We start from the raw sequence: 16724 nt of genomic DNA on the forward strand, positions 1-16724 counted from the left end.
TCGAGGGTAGCCTAGCACATTCCACCCCTCCTTCTGAGCGAAAGAAAGCGTGAGGGTCATACCCAAAGTCAGGGGGGCCCTGACGAACCTCTCGCTCCGTGCGGAGGCTAGAGGGCGTTTTCCTGCAGCCTCGCCGAGACCCCCGCAACCCGAACTTGCGCTCATGGGCTCGGCAAATGCAATAAGAACTACTCGCTCAAACGCGAAAACGAAGAAAGCCCCTGGAGGAGTAACTTCACTCCTTTAGGGGCTCAGGGGCTACACCCGGCGGGTGCGCTCGCTCGCACCCACCGGAACCACAAAAAACAAACCCCAATTCCTACAGAGCAGGTATGAACCCAGCCTCGGTAAACCCTTAGGGAGAGTGCACGCACTCCCCCCGAGGCTTGGGGGCTACTATCGGGTACCTTAGAACGGGGTACCCCAAGCAAACATCAAATGGGTCGCTCAAGTCCCATCTAAAAAATAAAGCTAGAAGGTAAGCCATGGGCCCCTCACCCACTACGACCAAGCCCACTAGGTCCTCCTCCTCCTCGCCTCGAGCCTCAAGCAGGAGGTCTCGGCATCCTGACGCAAACTCCGCCTTGCGCGAGGCTCTCTAGGGAAGGCCTCGGTAGGGAACGCCGTCTCCGCCTCGCCCGAGGCTCTCCACGGAAGGCCTCGGCAGGGGATGCATTCTCCGTATCACGCGAGGCGTCTCACGCAAGGCCTCGGCAAGGAGCCCGATCTCTGTCTCGCGCGAGGCCTCATTCTCCGTATCACTCGAGGCTCGGTCGTCCGCAGCCCGCCACCCCCGCCTCGACCGACCCTTCAGACAGCGCGTCATGTCTCATTAATGCTTCAACCACTCCCGCAATCTCAGCCGGACGATGGCTCAACGCCATAGAATGGCCGACGGGACCCGAGGTCGCATCAATGCCATACCGGCCGGGACAGGGCACGGCGGGGATTACCGGCCACTGTGTCCTAACGCTGTGTCCATGATCAACGCCATACCGGCCGGGACAGGGCACGGCGGGGATTACCGGCCACTGTGTCCTAACGCTGTGTCCACGATCAGCGCCATACCAGCTAGGACAGGGTACGGCGGGGATTACCGGCCACTATGTCCTAACGCTGTACCCATGATCAGCCGCCCACTCGAGGCCTCGGCACTGTACACCAAGGTCTCGGCTATCTTGGGGTTCATGCCTGCCGAGACCCCTCCACCGTAGTACAGCCTTGGCACCGACCAAGTCTCGGCCTCGCGCACAGTCCGTCCATAGTGGCTTGCACGTTCACCGCCGCACCCACTCCGAGGCAGTCCCGGGGCTCCCACGACGCACAGGATCTGATGGGATGACCACGCCGCCCCAGTGCTCCAAAGGATGGACCACTCCGATGACCACTCCGCCATAGGAACAGGCTATAGGGCCCGGACACGCCGCCTCTGTTCACACAACACCGTATAGTTAGCTCATGTACCATCCTTGTCCTCCCTTCAGGCTATAAAAGGAGAGGACTTGGGCCGTTTTAGGGGGGGACGAAGGAGAATGCCTTGTAACACACACACACACGCATACATCCTTGCCGCCTGAGAGCAACGCCTCAAGCGGCCCACACGACACCTTGCCGAGACCTGGGACTAGCTCCCTCTCTCCCTTAGTTTGTAACCCCCTACTACGAGCACTTCGGTGCAAGGAATACAAGATCGACCTCTCAGACTGGACGTAGGGCCTAAATTGCCTGAACCAGTATAAACCTTGTGTCTCTTTGCATCACCATCCGGAATTGGGAGCACGCAGAGCAAATTCACTAGTTGGTTGAGGACCCCCCGGTCCGAAACACCGACAAGTAGGTCCCTTAATTGTGGATGTAATCACGCGCCTGTGCAGTAGGCTTGCATGCCACCCCGGCTGCCCTATATGTACTCTTGTACACATATGGAATACAATCAATCATTCCCACACTTTCATGGTATCAATCGTGGTTCCGATCCGCTACCCTTCCGCAACCCAAACCAGCGCCGCCGCCGATCCGATCGCCACCCCCGTCGCTGACTACATGTCACCGGGTGTGTCGCCGGTCTCATCGTCCGCACTACTGATCCGATCGCCCGCCCCGTAGCTTCCCTCATCACCGGGTGTGGCCACCGATCCGATCCTGCCTCCGCTCCTGATCTTCTATTGTACGTGATGTACGTCTCCCGCCCACCGCCGTCGTCGTCAACGTGCTGTACATGCTGTACGCGGCTGTACATCCTGTACGTGCTTGGAGCTGCACACATCGCCGGGTGTGATGCGTGCTGTACGGGCTGTGCACATGTTGTACGCTTGCCTGCTGCACACATCGCTGGGTGTGCTGTTGATCGTGTCACCAGGTGCGGCCGCTGGTCCTGCCCCTCATGGCGGACGACGATGATGCTGCGGCTGCGGCTGCTGTGGCCAAGGCCGCCGAAGAGGACCATGCTGAGAAAGCATGCCATGTCGAGGAAGAGTGCCTCTGTTCCATCATGCTAGACGAGTACGAGGCCGCCCACGAAGCTATCTGGGCGCTGGCCACCGCCGTCATCAACGTCAAGGCCCTCATCCCCGTCATTCTCGACCAGGCCACCAACACCTACACCAAGTGGCGCGGCATGTTCCTCACCGTCCTCGGCAAGTACACAATGACTCGCCACATCCTTGAGGATGAGGCATTCCCCACACGCCCGGCGTGGGTGCAGGCCGACTATGTCGTGTTGACATGGATATACGGCACGGTCTCCGGTGATCTACAGCAGTCGCTCATGATGCGGCAGCGACCTACACGCGAAGCTTGGTGCTACCTCGAGGATGAGTTCCTCGGTCAGCGGGAATCCTGCGCCCTCCTCGAGATGCAATTCCGCAACTTCCGCCAAGACTCCCTGCCGATCACAGATTATTGCCGTCGTCTCGAGTCCATGGCTGCGTCACTTGCAGAGTTCGACGACCCCATCGGTGATCGACAAATGGTGCTCACCCTCCTCCGTGGCTTGAGCGGCAAGTTCCACCACATGGTGTCCATTCTCAAGATGCATCGCCCGTTCCCGACCTTCGCGGAGGCTCGGACGCACCTCCTCCTGGAGGAGATGGAGATCGACGCGAGGCCGCCCTCGCCTCCCGCCGCACTCGTCGCCGCGCCACGCCCGGCGGCAAACACTGGTGGCCCTGCCGCGCCGCGCTATGGGGCACCCACTCCTCCTACGCGCCCCCATGGTGCGCCCTCTAGTGGACAGCAGGGAGCACCCACTGGTGGCCAGCGTTCCGGCCGACGTCGCGGCCGCTGCGGACGTGGCGGCTAGCAGCAGCAACAACCTGCTGCTGGCGCCCCTCCCAGTTTTAGCCATGCATCCCCGGGTGTGCACCCATCAATTGCACACCCCTGGGCCGGCACCCTCCAGATGTGGCCCTACGGGCGTCCTCCACCGGCGCCACCAGCGTTCACCGCCGTCCCGTAGTACGGCTATGGCGGCTCCTTCAGCGGCGTCCTGAGCGGTGGCGCCTATGGCTCCGGCTACAGCGCTCCGCCTTCACCGTACGTCTATGGGGGAGCAGCACCAGCATTCCAGGGGCCCTCGCTGGCCAACCAGGTGTCACAGCTGGCACCTTGGAACCCCTCCATGGAGGCGCTTGGACTCAAGACTCCCTGGCGTAGTCGTTCAACACCATGACGCTCACTCCGCCAGCACCGTCCGAGTGGTACGCCGACTCCGGTGCTAGTTCTCACATGACCGTGGACGCTGGTAACATCTCCACCATTTCCCCACCATCATCTTTTACACCTTCATCTATCATTGTGGGCAATGGAGCACTCCTTCCTGTCACTGCCACCGGATCACATATTTTTTCATCTCCACATCGTAATCTTGTTCTTAACAATGTTCTGGTGTCCCCCAACATTATTAAGAATTTGATTTCCATTCGTCGTTTTACCACCGATAATAATTGTTCTATTGAATTTGATCCGTTTGGTCTTTCTGTGAAGGATTTGCAAACCAGGAACATGATCGCCAGGTGCAATAGCTCTGGCGACCTCTACCCATTCTTTCCACCCGCCCCCAGCACCTCCGCACTTATCGCTGCACCCACCTCACTTTGGCATCGTCATCTCAGGCATCTTGGGCGCGAAGCTCTGTCCAAACTTATTCGTTCTAGTGTTATCTCATGTAATAAAGATGATCTCCACCATATATGCCATGCGTGCCAACTTGGTCATCACACACGGCTTCCTTTTGGATCATCTAGCTCTAGGGCTAGTCATAATTTTGATTTGATACACTGTGATCTTTGGACATCTCCTATTGTTAGTGTGTCAGGGTACAAATATTATCTTGTTATTCTTGATGATTGCTCACACTACATTTGGACGTTTCCACTTCGCCTAAAATCTGAGACGTTTTCCACTCTCTCAAATTTTTTTGCCTTTATTCACACGCAATTTGGCACCACCATCAAGAGCGTTCAGTGCGACAATGGCCATGAATTTGATAATTCCACCGCCCGCACGTTCTTTCTCTCCCACGGTGTTGCACTCCGCATGTCGTGTCCATATACTTCTCAGCAAAATGGCAGAGCCAAGCGCTCCCTTCGCACCATTAATAATATTATGCGTTCTCTGCTATTTCAGGCGAGTCTTCCTCCGGTTTACTGGGTTGAGGCCCTCCACACTACCACCTATCTTGTGAACCGCCTCCCCACCAAAACCCTCGCATCCTCGACACCTTACACCCACCTTCATTCCACCCAACCTTCCTATGACCATCTCAAAGTTTTTGGGTGTGCTTGTTACCCCAACTTGTCCTCCACAGCACCCCACAAACTTGCACCTCGTTCTTCCCTATGCATCTTCCTCGGCTACTCCTCGGAACACAAAGGCTATCGGTGTCTCGAGCTCCAGTCGAATCGCATTATTCTCTCCCGACATGTCGTTTTTGATGAATCTTTTTTCCCTTTCGCCGACATTTTGACCACGCCCATGGCTTCCTCTGCCTTGGACTTCCTCGTTGATGAGCATGATCTCACTGCTCCACTTCCTGGAGTTCGCGTTGTGCATGCAGGTACCCCAGCTCCTCCGACGTCGCCCGCCGTGCATGGCCCTGTGCCTGTGCATGCGCCTGTTGCCGCGTCCTAGTCCGCTCCTGCACCGCTGAGCCCTAGAACATGGTCGCCCAGCTCGCCCCTGATCGGCGCTACTGCCCCTGTGCATCCCGCACAGGCTGCTGCCAGTAGCGCCCCGGTCGCCTCACCGACTGCACCATCCGGTGTTGCTGCCCCTGTGCCATTAGCACGGGTTGCTGCTAGCAGCACCAAGGCGCTAGGTGCTGCTGCCCCTGTGCCATCCGCACGGGCTGCTGCCAGCAGCTCCATGACAACCGACCGCACCATCGCCACTCGCCCGGTCTCCATCACCCCGGTCACCAATGCGTACTCAATGCGCACGCGCAGCAAGGCTGGCATCACCCAACCTGTGGATCGCCTCAACCTCCACATTGTGCCCATGTCGCCTTTGCCGCGCTCTGTTCAGGACGCTCTGTCAGACCCCAATTGGCGCTCCGCTATGTAGGCTGAGTATGATGCTCTTCTCGCCAATGACACTTGGAGCCTTGTTCCTCGGCCGCCTGGTGTCAATCTTGTGACAGGCAAATGGAATTATCGTCACAAGTTGTGGGCCGATGGTTCCCTTGATCGCTACAAGGCTCGCTGGGTATTGCGGGGTTTCACACAGTGCCCCGGTGTTGATTATGATGAGACTTTCAGCCTAGTGGTCAAGCCTGCGACTGTCCGGGTGGTTCTATCTCTGGCATTGTCTCAGCAGTGGCCCATTCATCAACTGGATGTCAAGAATGCATTCTTACACGGCACCCTCACTGAGGCAGTATACTGTGTTCAGCCCAGTGGTTTTGTTGACTCCTCACGTTCGGATTATGTCTGCCGCCTCAACAAGTCTCTTTATGGCCTGAAGCAAGCGCCTCGTGCCTGGCGCCACAGGTTTGCCTCACACCTTGTGTCCCCCGGCTTTGTTGAGACTCAGTCTGATACTTCAGTATTCTCATACCATCGGGGTTCAGACACTGCCTATCTGCTGCTGTATGTGGATGATATTGTTCTTACCGCCTCCTCCGCCAGATGTCTCCAGCAGATTATTGCCGCTCTCCAGCGTGAGTTCGCCATGACCGATATGGGACAGCTACACCATTTTTTGGGCATCTCTGTGACACATTGTGCTGGTGGTCTTTTTCTCTCTCAGCAGCAGTACACTCTGGATATTTTGGAGCACGCCGGGATGAGTGCTTGCAAACCTTGCAGCACCCCTGTTGACCTTCACTCCAAATTATCTACAGATGGGGCTCCGGTTGCCGACGCCACATAGTACCGCAGTTTGGCTGGTGCTTTACAGTATCTGACTTTCACCTGACCAGATATCGCCTTTGCAGTTCAGCAGATTTGCTTATATATGCATGATCCTCGTGAGCCCCACCTTGCTGCACTCAAGAGGATTTTGCGCTACCTGCAGGGTTCTCTCTCACTTGGGCTGACCATGCGTCGGTCACCACCTGCAGAGCTGGTCGTCTACACTGATGCTGACTGGGCCAGCTGTCCCGACACTCGACGTTCCACCTCCGGTTACGCAGTGTTCCTTAGGGACAATCTGGTGTCCTGGTCCTCCAAGCGTCAGCAAACAGTCTCCCGTTCTAGTGCAGAGGCCGAGTATCATGCTGTGGCAAATGGTGTTGCTGAAGCTACTTGGCTCCGCCAGCTGCTTACCGAGCTTTGCCACCCGCCTCGCCGTGCCACCCTGGTCTATTGTGATAACATCAGTGCTGTTTACCTCTCTAGCAATCCGGTGCAGCATCAGCGGACAAAGCATGTTGAGATTGATCTTCACTTTGTCAGGGAGAAGGTCACCCTCAGTCACATTCGGGTACTTCATGTTCCGACGACATCATAGTACGTCGACGTCTTCACCAAGGGCCTTCCTACCTCGTTGTTTCAGGAGTTTCGATACAGCCTGAATGTCCACCATGCTCCGGATCAGACTGCGGGGGAGTGTTAGCATATTGTATATATAGTAGGTCCCTTAATTGTGGATGTAATCACGCGCCTATGGGGTAGGCTTGCATGCCACCCTGACTGCCCTATATGTACTCTTGTACACGTATGGAATACAATCAATCATTCCCACACTTTCACTTGTCTCCCAGCGTGCCTGATGAGGAAGGCCAAGTCGGCGGTCACGTACGACTACCTGCTGTCGGTGGCGGACCTGATGGTGCTCATGGGGCGGCCGTTGTTCGCGCTGTCCAGGATGTACATCATGTCGAACGTCAGCCATGCTGGGTTCCTCACTAGGTCCAGCGCGAACCCGAGGTCTGTAGTTTGCACACCGAACCGAATAATCCTAAAGTCATGTAAACAAACTTGTAGATCGCTTCTAGCTCTACAATTTTTGTTACTACACCTTTCGCTGGATCGGGCTGGTTTGAGAGTTTGAGGGAGCCGAAGATTGAGTTTTAGCTTGTATATTTGAGGTGGTATTGATCAGTTCATTCAGTTCGGAAATTTTAAACGTGGTCGATTGTTCAGAACCGCGTGGCCTCGTGCGCTCGGCCGGACAGGAAGGGCTCACCGGCGTTGAGGGCGGCGTCACGCTGCTCCAGTGCATGGGCGTGGGCATGGTGCTCTCCGTTGTGGCCATGCGGTGCTGATGCCTGCAGCCTCACCGATCGACGGCCCCCACATTCGCCGAGGTGGAGGTGCTGGGCCACCTCCAGCACCGCAACATCGTCTGGCTGCTGGCGTCGAGGCGGGTCGACACGGGGAGACGCGCGAGCCGGGCGTGGAGCGGCCACGGCCGGACCTCCACGGCGCGGGCGGCTTCGGCCAGCGGGCACCGCGGCCGCACACTAGCGCGTCACTGGCTGGCTCTAGGCTCCGCGAGGCACGGCGCCAGTCTCTGAGTGGCCGAGTCGCCGACGAGCCACGGCAGCAGAGCAGAGCAGGCCACAGCAGCCAGCAGAGCAGCGCTGGGGTGGCTGGCGACAGCGCGGTGCAGGCCGCAAGCAGAGCCGGGGAGCGCTGGGGTGGGGACGAGGAGTCGCCGGGGCACGGGCTCGTCGGTGAGCGGCCGCGCGAGGAGGGACAGGGCTGGTCTCCGTGCCCGCATCCTGCGCAGCTATGGCGTGCGCCTAGACGAGCGTGACGTCTCCATGCACGACGTCTTCAAGGCTCGTGCATGTTCCTGTGCGGCTGCTCGTGCATGCAGCTTGCGCTTGCGCCACGCTATCCACGCCACGTCGGCCAAAACCTTGTTCCGATGAGTTATGGACCTAAGTGGTATACTTAAACAACATTAGGGTGCCAGAAGTACGATTAGAGAGTTTGTGGACCTAAGTGGCACCCCGAGACAAGTTTAAGGGCCCACGATGCATATTACTCTATATGTTGGACTCGTATCATGTGTTGTGATGGATATAAATATGAATTGAGTTCAAGATTGATTATTGAAATACATGATTTGGCAAGTAAGTGTGCTATCAAATAAGTGAGACATGAGGGCTTGCCCATGGTTGGTCTCAACTATAAAGCTTGCAATACTACATGCCTATGGTCAATTGTCAATGCTTGTGTGGCTTATTGATGGAAACAATCTAGTTCAAGTAGAAGACAACAATACAAATGAAATGGTATTCATTATATGCTTAAAGATGGTTTGAAGCAAGCTATGACTTGATGGCTTGAGAAGGTGAAGATAGCAAGAAAAGGCTTCGGGATACTTAGCAAGGGTGAAGGGCAAGCGACGGCTTGGCGGCTGAAGAACTCAGCTAAGGTGAAGAAAGTACTTGTAATTAGCCAAGGTACTAATTAAGCTATGGAAAGTCATGTTGATGTGGAGGATCAAATCAAATGATAAAAGTGACTTAAAACCTTCGACTCAAGTCACATGCTCAGGATTGACATGCTCAAAATGTGAAGCGATGAAGACCTTCAATGCACGATCAATGTGGCATGCAACGGATGGATGAAAGCTCAAGTAGAGTGTAAATTGTTTCTATACTTAACTCTTAAATGAGGTATATGCCACACTATCAAGAGAGATGCACCACTGAGTTTGAAACGAGCAATAGTGCTCAAGTAAACCCAAGTGAGGAAACTTGAGTGTGAGACAAGACTGAGTGAGTGAGTGAGTGAGTGAGAGAGAGGAGAGAGAGAGAGAGAGAGAGAGAGAGAGAGAGAGAGAGAGAGAGCAAAGCCAAAACCCTAGCTTCAGTTGCAATACCAGGCAAGCTCGGTTTAGGGATCAGCCAGGCATCTATATTGTTTGTGCCACATATTAGCTCAGAAAAGTGTTACTTAACTACGTTTAGTATTGGATATGTGCTTAACATGTTGTTTTCGCTTGCACTTTATGTTTAAACTAGTAGTGTGCCCGTGCTAACGCTACGGTAAAATACAGAACAAAATAAAATTTATTAAAAAAATAAAATGAACAATCATATACATTCATTAAGGTTCACGTTTCATATATTTTGTAACCAACTATTTTTGTCATATAATGAATAGGCCCGGCAAATTCTGGTGTATTATAAGGGGTGCCTGTGCGTTGTAACAGTGAACAAAATAATTTCCGATCACATCAACATCAGCCCAGCAGTAGCCCCAGTCGAGATCAACTAACAGACATGAAGACCAAAACTTCGTCCATTGCCAAGCATAAATGTTCAACTATATTAGAGCAAACAACATGGACCAGTGCAAATTTAGCACTAATCACTAATGCACTACGATATTACTATTTGATGTTACATCTGGAGGCTGTCTACTAATATATATTTTTCTATGCTTGGCAAGGTAGAGAGAGCAGGAACATCAACCTCTGCAGAATGTCGAAGGGGCAAAGTGAACCTTCATCATAGTTTGCTTCCAATGAGGACTGCCTGCATGGTGAAGAACGACTCTGGCAACAGGTTGCAACATTTGCAGTGCCATACTGGATGCAGAACAGAGCACAAGAGCGTGGATGCCCAACACGAACCTAGTGGAAAGAAAAAATCTAGTATTGTTAGCACCAACCTGATCTGCTCCAATCCCTTGTGTTATAGCACCAGCTTTAGATGCCAACACCTGTAAGGAACTTGGGTTAGATCAATAATTGGTACAGAATAGGTCTTTTATTCAAAAGACATAACCTTCATATATCTTCAACATCAGATGCTATAATCTTCGATACATGCATGGTTCAACAGAAATATACCATATGATTTCACCACCAAGCCCCAATGAAGCCAAAAAATAAGGCAATGTCAATGTACAAAGTACAATCGTCAGCTGCTTGACCGGATTCCACATGCATAGCATCTAACTCAAACTAACACAGTCTCCATCAATGCCAAATTTTCATTATTTTGCAATACATGCCGGGTAAGCTGAGTGCAGAACTGAGGCACGCCGATGAAGTAGCCCTAGAAATTATTTTCATAAAAAATTATAAATGTCTCTATTTAAAATACTACTTTTACAGAAAAAACTTAAGAAAGTGTTATATTGGAGATTGTGTCAATGTCCTAAATGACTTACAAAATCAGAGGGATGAATTGATCATTTCCCCACATGAGTGGGGCTACATTAGAAATACACTAATGACAGTGCATAGAGAACTTTCAAATGAAGCTTCATTACCTTTTCAACACCTTGGTTGCAAGCATAGACCAACGCATCAACAAGCGTTAGCCTTCCCTCCGCGTCAGTAGTATACTGACAATAAATCTATGAAGAACAATCAAAGTTTGATGAAAGATCTACTGACCAGGGGTAAGGACATTTGCAGGAGAGTCCACAAGCTCTCTTCCGAATAGCACACCCGACGAAAGATCATTAGCATACTTGAGTTTCTGATCCACCTCGGCACCATAACCTAGTCCAATAATATAAACCTGTTTCAGGTGCACCTTTTTTTATTCAGAATTGTATATGTTGTCCTCATACAACCCTAGCATGGTTCATGTGATTCAGACCGGCAGAAAATTCAGCATCAATCTACTACACTCCATAACCATCACAATAGAAAAGAAAAAGAAGCCTGTGCAGGATAATCAATTTACAGAATAAATCAACAAAAATTAGCAATACAAAAAAGCAAAAGTAATCTGAATGGTTACTATTTCTCGACAACAGGGTATATTGCCTTCAAAGAATTTTTTGTTTGTTATTAGCATGTATGGCCATGAAAGGCATTATCCGTTTATCTGCGCATCGTCTAGTTAACATGAACAGATAAATGAAAATCCTAACATGTTTACATTTTGCAACACCACTACCAAGCTAACACAATAGTACTACTATACTACTATAGAACAGAGGACCATATTTGCATCGTGAACCCAATAGATTCTTTTCATGTCACCATTGAACCATCATTTACCTGAATGGACTTTGCAAAAGATGAGTCACCACAGAAGAAGTGCATGTTAGGGTGGGTGCGCTTTACATCATGGCCAATCTGCTCCATAATCTCTGAGTACTGTATGAAAGAAAAATTCCAGACAGCATCAGTTACCAATAAAAGAGCAATAAAGGAGGGCAAAGCTGTTCATACATGCAACGAACCCAACAGCATATGTGCAGGTACACACTGCACACTCAAGCAGAAAGTTTTTTTTTCTGAAACTAAATGGCAAAATAAGCTGTGCAATAGTTGGCTCAAAGATTTCTTACATCATTTTCTTTTTCTCAAACCACAGTGAACCTATGTTGTGGAGCAGGAATAATGAAGTAAGCCAATTGCATTATCCAGTTCCACTTGATTATTGCTACGATCAAGTTATACATGGAAATGTTAATAAGAATACATCATCAAAACAACAACGACTAATTCGCAAAAAAAAAAAAAAAAAAAAAACTCCTGTTCCACAGCGAGCGGTCATTGGTTAGATAGCCCAGTAGCAGCTGCACAACAATAACATGCTTTGAAAGCCAATCTTTCCACTAATGTGAGTTTATCCGTGTTTAATTTGGCCCATATCCCAGTTACTCATTCACTATTCATATGAAGTATGAGAGAAAACCAAATTTCGTATATTACTTTCCCAATATATAAACTACCTACAAACAACACTCTTTCAGTAAAAGCTTCTCAAATCGTGGATTTTGATATTGCAATAATGACAGCACTCTTTCAGAAAGCTTCTCAAAGGACACAATCCGATCTAGCCTATATATACAGTTCGAAAAGCAGTAGGACTAAAATGAGATTGCCTGCTCTTCATTTAATAATACAATGTACGTACTTCGTATTAATCTTTCTTCCCTCATGCATTATTCTGTGTGCATTCTAATCAAGAATCAGAAGAAAAAAAGGTCGCTTCAAATCAGGGAATCGCGAGGCCGCGCATGGTAGAAGGCAATGGCCTGCCACAGGGAGGCAGGCAGTGAGGTGGGGGGAGGGAGGCGGAGAGGTGTCGTAGTGCCGTACGTACCCGGTTGGCAGCGCGTCGACGAAGGCGAGGCCGGCGTGCATCTTGACGACCATGGCGTAGACCTGGCGTAGCGCCCCCGTCCGTTGGCGGGCCCCCACGCGGCCACCCGGCGCCCCAGCCCTGCCCCTCCCACCCGCTCCCCGCCCCACCTCATGCGTCGCGAAGCCTTCACGGTCGGCGGCCTGAAACTCTAGGCTGCTGGAGCGGAGTCGCGGCCAGACAAAGGGGCCACGGGCCACCTCAGGCGGCCGCAGATGAGAGAACGGGGGCAGGGAGGCCAGCGCGGTGGCGGATCAGGCGCGAGGGCCTTGATCCTGGCGGGATCGGTGGCGGCGCGGGGTTGGGGATTGCGAGGTGCAGTGGATTTATGGGCTCGCTGCGGGAGCGGGCGAGAGAAAGGGGAAGGTTAGGAAGCGGGGGAAAAGAAAATTTTCAAATTATCCCAAAAAAAAAGGGTTGAAATATTCCGCGTTCGCATCACGGCCTTCGCACCCTGCTCGCGACGGTGTGTGCGTGCCCTTTGAAGCCGCATAAAAAAAAAAAGGATTATGTTCATTCCTTTATTTATTTTACAAAAGCAAAAAGAAAAATATAGCAGTTCAAGATAAAAGCATTCAAAAAGAAGATAGCAATGTCAACCATAGAATGTCATGACCGGTAAAAAAACTCCAGGGGTAAAATGAACTTTTCTCCTAGGACTTAACACCATTAGCAGTCCAAAATGACGGAAATGTCAAATGGGAAAGAAAAACTCGAGTGAAGGGACATATAGAAAAGAATTTCAGTTTCGGTGTCAAATAAGAAAGCAGCATTATTTCTGGTGTCTAAATAGGAAATTTTCAACAAGCGATCGTTATGGTTGAAAAAATGAAACCGATAAATTCGAGTCTGGTTTTATACTTCGATTGTTCGGTTTAAACCGAACCGACTGAAGTTTCCTTGCGAGCGCCTATCGCCGTCCGCACCTTCCTACTCGAATGCTCGTGAACGCTATCGCGAGAGCAGTTCCCTGTTCGCTCATGCTGCATCGCCAGGGCATTGTCTGCTCACTCACGCCACCGCACTGGACAAAGACAGCTCCCAGGTCGCTTGCGCCCATTTGAGTGGTCTTGCTACCGCGTTGCACCGCTCGCGCCGCCGAGCTACCTACCGGCCGGGCCACTCGCCCTCGCCGTGCCCACGTCACACCGCGCCGCCGCCACTACCGCTGGAGGAGATGCGACTGGCTTCGTTAGGACATGTAAGGTTCACCAAGCCCGAGGGGGTGCCTAGGTGGGGATTGGGAGATTGGCTGCGGGCTGGTAGACTGGTAGGCCGGCTGGGGATGCTGCCTGCTTGCCTAGAACCTACCTGGTGCTTCCCCTATTTTCTTCATATTACTGAATACTTGATTGCTTAGGTTTCTCGGTTCGGTTTGAGTAGAAAACCGCAACCAAAGCGAGCACCGAAATTCTCATACGCAGGAACCGAACCCGAAACCGCAAACCGATCAGACCCTTTTCGGTTCGGTTTGTAGTTTGTGGAGAAAAAGTGACCAGCGAAAGATCCTAGTACCTGTTCAGTTATTTTTCTTGCACCTTGTTATCATTTTGATTTTGATGTATATTTTCTCATTTTGATTATAAAGATGGAGCAAATGTTATTTTTCTTGCACCTTGTTGTCACAGGTCAAGGATTATTGTTCCTTGAATTTTCTTGCACTGACAACCTTCTACCTTTTAGATGGAGTGGCAGTTGCATCACTAACCTGCCAGCCTACGGGCCTTCCCTTTCTTGGCTCAACCTTATGTGTAAATGTAAAGTTGACAAAATGAAATATGAAACAAGAATGAAATATGCAAAAATAAAGCAAACAAATTTATCTCTTCCTACTTCCATTGAGAGGGCACTTTGAGGATGTCTTCCTGTGGCCAAGACCCAAGCAATTTGGACACTTCACCAGCCACTTGGCTTTGCCCTTGTTTCCCTAGTCCTCAAGGCAGCTAGGATGTCTGAGTTTCCTTTGTCTTCCAACCGGTCTCTTAGTGGGAGGTGGCAACACCATAAATCTAGGATCCATATGTACCCATGGAGACTTGTCAGTTAGTGGCTTAATCACACTGCCGTAGGCTAGCCTAAAACGGTACACTGAATAGTAAGGATGCAGGTACTCCTCCATCTTATGAAGGTCCTTAATGACTTTCACATTAGAAAACACTTTTGTGGGTTTCTTTAGAACAACAACAAACAAGAACAACTTCTCATGATTCTTCCTTTCGGAAAAGGCAAGTGACATATCTGTATTATCCAATAATTTCCATTCTCTACCACCACTCATGTCAAATTCAGTGATTACTTCCCCAGTTCATCCTAGCCGCCAAATCTTTTTCTAGCCTCGCTAAATATAACATTGACAATCTACAACCCATTCATCATATTTTCATGGCACATCAACAAAGCAACCAGCCAACCATCGTTGAACTTGGTGGTGAACTGAGAAACCTGAACACAAAACCTAATTGTGGCCTCCTAATCGACCCTACAATGTACCTACAAAAAGTATAAGAGAAACAAAATCAAGTTTGTGCCCCCAAACTCCTAAGAAACTGCAACAGTAGAGACCAAAAGGATTGGGGATTGGGGGTTAGGGCCTTACCCTAGAGGGACCTTAAAGGAAATCATGGTGTCAGCCAGTGGAGGGCGGCGTTGTTGCCCCTTCTGATGTTGCAGCACTGTGTGGCTTTAGATGGGTTCTAGCATGTCGATGTTGAGCGGGTTCAAAGGGGCAGCGTCAGGTGGTGCTCCTCCGGCGACAGAGGGAGGGACTGTGGAGGGGTGGAGGAGGGAGCCTGGAGCGTCGTTGGCTGGCGGGGTCTTTTTTATCTTCACTCACGAGCGAACGATCGACGTGTCTTCGATGTATCGGGGCTGTGTCACTGACACATGAGTCATTAATACGGTATTTTATATACCACCCACCCCATAAGGATGGTAAAAAGTTAATTATTCCCTATATATCACGAGCGAGTGGACGACTGGACTGATTAATATGGGTTATTAGGCTAAGGGCATTTTCATCAGTTTAGGTGGCCTAGAAAAAACCGAAGATACAAAAGAAAATACTCCCTCTGTCCACATATAAGTTCAACTTTGATCAAGTATATAGTAAATAGTATTATTATTTTTGTCTCTAAACATATTATGAAAATATATTCTATAACTAATATAATGATAACTATTTTGTATCATGTTTGTTAGTACTTTTTATATAAATTTAGTCAAAGTTCAAATTGTTTGACTCCTCAAAAAGTGAGAATTATATTATTTTGTGCACGGAGGTGCTAGAAAAAAAGAAAAAGAGAAGGAAATCATTTGAATCAAAACAATTCGCAGCCATATTATGGTTAAATATCTAAAGACACACGAAATGAGTGTTAAAAGTTAGGAGGCTACCTATTTGACGTCAAATACCGAAATTTCTCAAACAGCCTATTCACTTTCGATTCAGCGCTTATTCAGCAGTGTTTTTCTCTCACAACGAATCAGCATCAGCCAGAATCAGCCTAGAAACCAACCAGCGAACAGGTGAAAAACTAGTAAAACAGTTGCTGGTGTAAAAAACTGTAATTGTTGCGGTCCAATACGTCAGCGCCTCACTGTAAAAGCTACCAAAGTTATTTATATTTTTTGAATGGGGGAAATACAGTAGAATTGATTAATTGGGGCCCCCGGTGGGAACTACTCAAAACTTCGCCGCGATGTAGAGGAGGCGGTGAGGCGGCGTTCTTGGCCGGCACCACGCTCCTCTCCGATGGCGGCGGGAGGGAGAGTCCTTTGCCCCGGAAGAATGTTGCGGCGGCGGCGGCTCAAGAGAGCTCCGGGAGAGTGAGAAGCGACTCCGGGGCGTTCTTGCCGCGGCGATTCTTCCCGGCGCGAACGGAGATGGTCGACGCCTGGACGGCAAGGGTGACCTCTTGCTCTCGGCCTGGGCAAGAGCGGGAGACGAAATTCTGTTGTGGATTGAGTGCCGGTTTAGTTTCTAAAATTTTGCAAAATTTTTCAAGATTCTCCGTCACATCGAATCTTTGGACGCATGTATGAAGCATTAAATATAAATAAAAAATAAAACTAATTACACAGTTTAGACGAAATTCGCGAGGCGAATTTTTAAGCCTAATTAGACTATGATTGAACACTAATTGTTAAATAAAAACAAAATGCTACAGTACCATTTTCTAAAAAATTTCGCAAACTAAATCGGGCCTAGCTCCTC

At 50.2% G+C, this 16724-nt stretch overlaps 1 pseudogene; it reads left to right on the plus strand.

Moving 5' to 3' along the window:
• The window catches only part of LOC136549198 (probable glycosyltransferase STELLO1), a 32817-nt pseudogene extending 21900 nt beyond the window's left edge, over window positions 1-10917 (plus strand).
• Window positions 10918-16724: the final 5807 nt, after the last annotated feature.

The sequence above is a fragment of the Miscanthus floridulus genome, chromosome 4, assembly GCF_019320115.1.
Source record: "Miscanthus floridulus cultivar M001 chromosome 4, ASM1932011v1, whole genome shotgun sequence".
Lineage (NCBI taxonomy): Eukaryota > Viridiplantae > Streptophyta > Magnoliopsida > Poales > Poaceae > Miscanthus > Miscanthus floridulus.